Source organism: Crocodylus porosus, unplaced genomic scaffold (assembly GCF_001723895.1).
Source record: "Crocodylus porosus isolate Cpor-Errol unplaced genomic scaffold, CroPor_comp1, whole genome shotgun sequence".
In the NCBI taxonomy this organism is placed as follows: Eukaryota; Metazoa; Chordata; order Crocodylia; family Crocodylidae; genus Crocodylus; species Crocodylus porosus.
This window is the reverse complement of record NW_017728932.1, coordinates 9,423,154-9,431,729: the sequence shown is the minus strand read 5'-3', so window position 1 is coordinate 9,431,729 and position 8,576 is coordinate 9,423,154.

Genomic DNA, 8,576 nt, shown 5'->3' with positions numbered 1-8,576 from the left:
ATGACGTCCCGGGATTTGCTCGAGAAGCATCTATGGATGCACGCCAGCATTTTGGTTGCTTTACTAGCCGCAGCATCGGCTAGTAACGTCATCCAATGACTTTTTAGTGCCAAAAGAAACATGCAAACTGGATGCAATCATGCAACTGTAGATAAAGGCATTACTCTGGACTGTACTTAAGGGCAGGATGTGGCACAATAAAGTTTCATCCATACAAGGGAGAGGGGACCATGATCTGCAGTGCACAGGATGAGCTGGGAACAAAGTGGTCGTCAGTAATTAGGCATGCTCCTTCTACCCTGCTGCATCAGGCTGATGCCAAGTAAAAGGTGTCACAGCTGAAGTGTGATTTCAGGAGAGACTTGGCAGTGGGGGGAGGAGGGCAGTGTCCCCTAAAGCTATGTGAGCTACTAACAGAGGGCTGGAGAGTGCTGAACAATGTACACACATTGGTTTTATTTTTCTGAAAGGAAAGTCAGAGACCTTGAGGTCGGCTACTAACAATCTGCCAGGCATTTTTCCCTCCCTCTCTCCAAACACAGGCACACGCTCCTTCCTGCTAAGGATACAGGGTCATGACTTCCAACAGGCCTTTGCTGCCTGAAGCCCTGTAATGAGGACCCCTACTAGGAAGCGCTGCACATAAGTCAGTAGAGGCAGCCTGACGCGGTTTCAAACAGGTGGAGCACCACATGAAAAAGCCTGCTGTCTGCTCCCAGAACTGTTGATGTAGGTGTCCCCCATTCTCCTGCTCTTCTTACCCCCAACCCTGGCTGTGATGCAAAATGCACAAGGAACATTAGAAGTGAGAGCTCACACCTTCCCTGCCAAGACAATGGCCACCCCTCGGGGTCAGAAATACAGGCTGTCTCTTGCTTAAGTGTTTCTTGTGTGAAAGAAAGTGAGAGGAGAAAACCCTTATGTCTCATGCTATACCTCCCATGCCTCCCAACCACAAGATCATGCTAAGCTCCTTGGTAGGTAGAACTAAGTTATGAACGGATAACCTGTATTTTACACATGCACCCCCCCCATACATACAGAGCAGTTAGATAATAAATGAGGTTTATTTTCCACTCCTGATGGTTGTCCTTAGCATTGCAAGCAAGCCATGATGCAGTTTAAACAATCTGCCCTCTGCAAGACCTTGTTTCTAAGTGACAGCAGCAAGTGACACAAGATGGGGTTCAGCCGAAGCTGATATTTGACACAGTGTGCTCTGAAATTATCAGGCATAATAACCACTCCTAAAAGAGATGATGTATTCTTAATTAAAGTGTGGGGGAAGGGAAAGGGAAATGAACCATAACATCTTGAGAGTGCATTGGCTGACGCAAGCAAAACAGCCACCGCAGTTAATGAAGTTTACAGACAACTCATGCAGAGCCCCCATGTTTTGACAGGCCACTTTGGCCTTGCAGAATGCATTGCAGGACAACCAAGGGGATCCTGCAGTTGAAGCCCAGGAATAGGAGTTTGTGCACATAGGTTCTGGTTCCTCCTCTGCTACAGACTTGTGTGCACATAGACAAGGATTTGAGACAGATTCCCAGCAATTGAATGCACGCCTCCCTGCGTCCCTATCTGAAACTCAGATGCACATCTGGTATAGCACCTGTAGGCAGTCTGGGGAAAGCTGCTATCTATATATTAGACAACTTTGGCTCTGGGAACGTGGAGGTTCCCAGCTGGCATGAAGCCAGGTTCTCCTCATTTCCTGGGCTTCTTTGGAAGATATAACATAGAATCAAGCCACAGATACTCAAGTAAAAGTTATTATATATACCACAGCACTTGCCACAGAGGTTTAAGCACCCAGGACTCCAAATTATGTCAATGGAAGCCACCAACACACAGTACCCATGACAGTCAGTCTCTCGTTTCTGGTGCAGGTAATAGATGCAGGGAATTCCTGGTCCTACAGTGACATGGGGCAATATAACATGCACCTTAACCTAAGGTTAAGGTACAAGGACAAACAATGTATGCATGATGAGGCGTTTAAAACATTGCTCTCATAAACAGAAAGGCAGAATGTTTTATAGAGAAAGCAACCTGTTCATTGCAAATTATGCCTGTATTAAAACTCATAAAGGATGCATTACAATAAGAAAGGCTCTACTTTGGGGGATCCATCCAAGTCACAGATTATAAATTATTTGTGCGAGTCATGCCTCTGTTGACTCCCCAGCAGACTATAATTGCACCAGAATGCAGGAGGGAGATTTAAAGTATTGTGACAGGAGGGCTGGTAGTGGACACTAACTCTTTTTGGCATATTACAAAATAAGATCACATTTTCCATTCAGCAAGATGAATTGTATGTGTTTCTTGCTGAATTTAGCAAGAAGAGACCTACCGAATACTGAAACACTCATCATTTATTCTAATACCCCAGTGGCAAGGACTGCAGAGTGAGCTGGTACCAGTTTTCATTAAACCAATTGATGTGTAGTATCATAAATATTTAGGCAAATCCACAGTTGGTGTAAGTCTCTGGAACTTTGACTTCCATGGAGCCATGCCTGTTCACATCAGATGAGGATCTGACTCAGTAGCATTAATTTTTACTTGCTTGGTGGCTATGCCACAACCAAGTGTTTTCAGCAGTGCTAAATATAGTCCTATGTTTCCATCCCTAATTTAGGCTTCTAAAATTTAAGGCAGAGCTCTTCATATTTAAATACAAGTATTTGATTTCTGTTCTAGCCAAAAGGTTCTTCCTCTCACCATCCCAAAGAAACAGTGGCAAAAATAACATTCACAATGTGATTTTGCATGGGGACAACTATCAGAGTCTCTAAGGAGTTAGGGCTTTGTTCACTACCCCTCCAAAAATGCTAAGGGTATCTCAAGCTCGTACAGATTTGCCCCTGCATTTGCCAAACAGGACTTACCATAGTTTAAAAAAAAAAACCAACAAAACAACACCCACAAATCCACTGGGCTGGTTCCACTAATTAAAATTTCGAAGCATCCCTTGGCTCTTTAGAGATCCTAATCTTCTGCCATCCCTTATTTCACTCCAACCTCAGGCTCAAGATAAAATATTCCCCAAGTGAGGATCTAAAAACCAGCAAATGCCTGGTTCTGGGCACCTGAGTGTGAATGAAGCCACTCTGTTCTTTGTACCTTCTCTGTAAACGGTGAAGAGAAGGACTGTAGACTAGAACCCCAGTCAAGCCATAAACTGTAGGCTGAACCCTAGTCAGACAGTGTTCAGATCAACACATACATTATCACTACAGCCAGTTCTCAGGAATGAGCTCTGTAAGTAATTAAATACAAATTCTTTGAAAAGATAAAATTCAAAGACCACAACACATAGGGGTATTGACATGCACCATTTGCTCTAGATTTGTTGTAACATTTCAGCCCTCATATACCAAGATGATTGGTGCTTTATAAATGCAAGAGTGTGATGTTTGGTGACAGAGAAAACTAGGCGGGGAGGGTGTGTAAGGGGGATGGCTCAATTAGTCAAAAGAGGAGTGTAGATGAGAACGGATGGGCTGAGTAGCTACATGGAGGAATAATTACTTCTACTCTGTGAAGTGTACAGGCACTGAAATCAAACCAGAGAGTGAATCCATGGTGGAAATGTAATAGTTAACCTTACCTCTAATAGATCTGCCTTTGGGAGTAGCAGTGGAGCACAAAACTAGCACACTTGTTTCAGGCCCTTGAAAAAATGCAGGCTTCTCCATGAAAATGCTGAAGGTAATCAGAAAGCAGGTAGTGCAGACCTATTTGTAAGTAAAACAAGAAGAGTTAGCTATCAGTAGAGAAGCAGGGGCAGATCTGCTTAGCTTCCAGCCTACGAAACTGGGTAGGATGCTGGGGAGACTCTCAAGGGTAGAAAGCACAAATCTTTCCCTCAAGCTGCAGAGCAATAGTGGAGGTGAAGAATCTTCCAAATCCTTTAAGTGCCTCCTTCCTACTTTCTGCAGAGGGCTCTAGAGGCCAATTCCTCAGAGATGACTCCTCAGACATATGTTAGAGATCTCTCCATCCAGCCTCATTTATACAGTGAATCCAGTGACTCCAGTGCAAAAGGGATCTCTGCACCCTAGTTTAATAAAATTCCAACCGCATGATTCAGCTAGAAAATTTAAAGCCAAATAGAACTGCTGATCCTGGAAATATCAGCAAGGACTGACCTGCCTTCCTCTCCTTCTGTCCTAGGGGAGCTACTGAAGCACCATTTGACCAAAAGCAGAAAACTTGGTGCGTTCTTAGCAAGGGAGGTAGGCATCTCAGATTGCCATGGGATGCTTTTATTGAACAATGGCATAAGCATAATTGGCAAAGGCATTGACCTAAACAGTCTCTAGATCTTCTTGGCTAAGTGCAGACAGTCAAAAAGCCCGAGGCTGAATCAATTTAATCTTCACAAGCTAGTCTAAGCTGCATAGATTAAAGCGAGAAGCAAGTGAACATACATGCACTTTTGATTCTGGAAATGCAATCACATGTCTGCAGTGACCCAGGTCAGAAGCCAAGGGGCACAAGAGCACACCTCCCTGCTCAGACAGAGCAGCTAGCTTGGGCCAAGGGTAGCCTGCCCGCTCTGCAAGGTGCGGGGTTTGTGAGGTACATGCAAAGTATCCTGGGATGTTGGGGGACTGTGAGTTAACTTGAATCTGAAGGGGATCTGGGACAACAGTTCAACAAACCGATTTAACCTAAATCAGTTAAGTCTGATACTACATCCATCCAGGTTCATCTTAACCTGGTTTCAGCCATTTTGAAAGCGGTTTATGTGCACTGAACTTCTGTTGCATTAAAGATTTGAACCAGTTTCTGATCGCTTATACAAGTTTATGTGCAACTTCTGACCCTAGCCCGTGACCTCCCTGCAAGGTCCACTAGACAGTACTATGGTGTACTTGGTATATGATCTACAATTCCTTTTTGATCTACGATTCTTACCAGACAGCATGGGGCAGGGGGTCTGCACTGAAATAATTTGTGAAGACAGGAAGTGGGCTTTTACTGGGGTGGGGGGCGGGAGGGACTATCCATTTTCTTCCCTTCATTGATGCAAACAAAAACATCTGTTCACATAACTCCACCTTTTTCAGTTTGTTCTTCAACAGTATAATAGATGCAGGGAATTCAGAAAGTTATCAATCATGTATGAATTGCCTTAAAAATAAAGATATCAAGTCTTTGCTTGGGAATCTTATTTTTCTTTCACAATAGAAAAGTTAGAAGCAGCCCAGAAATGAATGACCTGAGTTTGTTTTGCTTAAATGGGAAAAAAAGAATTACATATGAGCTCTTCTGGCACTAGATTTACAACCCAGTCCTGATACCTTGTTCCAGGTGAGCACAACTTCTCTTTAGACAGACCATGATTCCTTCCATTGGTTAGCAGGAAAATTTTATTGATACACAGTGATACAAAATAAGTGTAATGCAGGCAAAGCAAACAAATGATTACATAATACGTCAGTTATTTACCAGTCCTAGGTCTTCTCAGGGAAATGGTACATCTGGCCGGTACATGAGCACCACCCTGTGGTTCTCCTGATGATTCTTCATTTCTGGGTACCATTGATTGGTTTCCCTGTGGTCATCATGTCGTCCATGTTCACTCTGTCAGCCTAATCCGTTGTTTCTCCACACCCATCACATGTATACATCTTTCTTTGGACATTTGCCAGTGTTTTAATTTGGGCATCCCTGGTCTCTTCACCTGGTCATTCCACCAAAGCTGGGGATTTCTCACCAAGTTACAGCTGGTCACTGTGTCCTGATACTAATTTTGTATGTTCTTACCTTGTTATGAGTCTAAGGGTATGCAGTGCCTGCTCTGTTGCTACATGTTTGCAGTTTCCCAAGATGTATGTCCCTGTTTGTCAGACAGTGATGAGATGATGAATCGTCAGCACAAACTGACTTTAGAAACCAATTAACCCTTGCCATTCCCCTAGACCACTGTTCTAATGCAATATTTACTCTTCCTAAAAACCAATTTCTAAAAGCAAATTTCTCAATATTGTACTCTGGCCATCAGTGTCAACAGAAGCATTAGATTCAGACTGACAACCGTTACACTTCTGCCTTTAATAAGAGATTTTAAATATTTAGCCAACTATTTTTGTTGGTCGACAACAAACATTTCTCTTGTATTCTTAGTGTTGGTAGCCATGGCATTGCATTCATTTAACCTTTATTTGATGAGATAGTTGCAGCCATTTCTGCAGGATGCAGATTTCCATACCGTTATGTAGGCTTGCCTGTCCTCTACATGCATTGACCTAGATACTTCAGCTGCTCTAAGCTACCATAGTTCCAGTGAATTACATGGAGTTAAGCTTATTCACACTATCTGATGATCTGACTCCCTTATTGCAATGGCCTCAATGCAGGACTTTCCTTCAAGTCTGCTTGAAAATGTCAGGTGACACAGAATGCAGCTGCCTAATTGCTTGGCAAAATTAGCCATTGAGAGCATATCACACTAGTTCTCCAGCAGCTGTACCTACTTTCCATTTCCTTTAAGACATTTACATTACTATAAATGGGCCTGATGTCTGATTAATAGATCACCTCTTCCTCCGGAAGCCAACATGCAACTGGCATAAGCAGTAGCATTAATGATATAGCACTCCTCAGATCTGAACGTTATCAAGGCAGGCAAGATATAATATATGCTTTCTACTACATATTCCAAACGGTACGTGTTCCATGTCAATCAAAGGAGACCAAATTGTAACTCAAGCTACAGGGCTGTTTCTGGTGTGTGGAATTGTACTTGTGAGGATGTTCTGTTCCTTTCCTTTGTCCTTGTGACAAGCAGAATTCACAGATTCCTGGGAATCTGACATGGCCACACTGCGAGTGCTTCTGCTGCAGCGTTGAACTCTGGGCTTCCAGTCACTCGCCCGAGTGCCCACACCACCAGAGCAGGGTTACCTCCTATTTAAGGATAATCTGTGATTGCATGGGTCACAACAGGAAGCAAACTGTTTGCAGCAGAGGGCTTTCAGTTCTAGCATTTACTTCCCCCAGAAGAAGTGAGGGCAGGCTCCAGCCCGTGGTCCACTGACAACAGAGCAGGCAGATACACCCACGGCCAGCTGTGGTCTGCCACTGCACTACTTCACAGTCAACAGACCTCTGCTGCTCTTCTCACAGCTTCAGCCACTCTTCTGCTCTGCAGTCTTTATTCCCAATGAGAGCTGCCCAGCACAGATTTCCCAGGAGCTCTGTTGTCCCCATCTGGCTGAACACAACTGAGCTCCCTACCTGACTTGCTTCTTATATACTCCCACGGGCTGGAGACAGAAATAGGCTATTATGGAATCTTAAAGGGCCATCTCCCAGGGCTGCAAAGGTGCCACTGTACACAATGGGAGATGGGGGACTCCGTTACAGAAAATTTTCTTTGTTTTTAAGGTTGGAATGAGCAAAGCTATTTTTGTAACAGTGATGAGCATAGTAAAGCAAAAGAAAAAGGGAAAGATTATGGTCTTGGCCTCTGAGAAAGTGGAAGGGAGCCTGAGACAGGGTTTTCATATGTGACTAGTGATTGGGCTTCACTTGATTTTTGAAGGCCAAACTTGTGACCTCAAACAGGTCTGATTTTCGGTGACAGAAGGCTTACCAATTTCTGAAAGCGTCGGTATCCCCAGACAGCTTGGCACAGGATGCATTCCAATGGAGATGCACTGAGACAAAGTTTTATAACATTTTTACAATACACTGTATATTATTTCTGCACATAAACAATTCTAGACTCACCCTTTCCAAAGAGAGTTTTGTTTTTCTTGGTGAAACTCAATTATACCATTAAGCCATAAATCTAGAAATCTTTTTTTCATTGTTTATGTATGATAATTTTCATAAACAAATGGCTGCTGTCTAATCTAAACTGATAGCACAAGTGACCAGATTCATCAAAGTCATCCTAAAGTGCATTTAAGAGAATATCTTATCTTGCTGTAAATAAAGCTCATGGTAGTCCATTAGTGTAAATGACATTTCTGCATTCCTCCCTTGAGCAGACCAGCATTTCAGTGAATTTTTGGCAAATAGCTGATTCATTTGAAAAGCATGCTTCATTTCACAGTAATCCACAGGAAAAGTCTCCATGCAGTGGGATGTTTACATGTTTTCCTTTTCCTGAAGTTTTCTTTATGCATCGTCCAAGAACACTTGACTTGAAGAATTAACACAAGGCAGATAATTGTACTGCGAAGAAATTAGGAAGAGGTTTTACAAAGGCACAGAAAGCTGCAATATCTGAACCCTTCTGGAAGTCAGGGGGAGCTGCATACCAATTCCCATTTGAGCTTTTGAAAACTTCCTCTATCATGTCTGTATTTTGAAACAGCCCTGTTTCTTTACATAGGTGTGTCTATGATTAGAAGGGTGGTAGGCACTTGTTGAAGCTCCATGACAGTTGGGTATCCACCTCCCTTAAGCGCCTTTGAAAAATCCATCAAAGTATCACAAAGAATTCTCAAGCAAGCTTGCCCTAAAGTACTGTGAATGTGTGTGTTTTATAGAAACATCCAGCTGGAAGGTAACCCTGGCTCATCATCACAAGGAACCCAACCTATAAT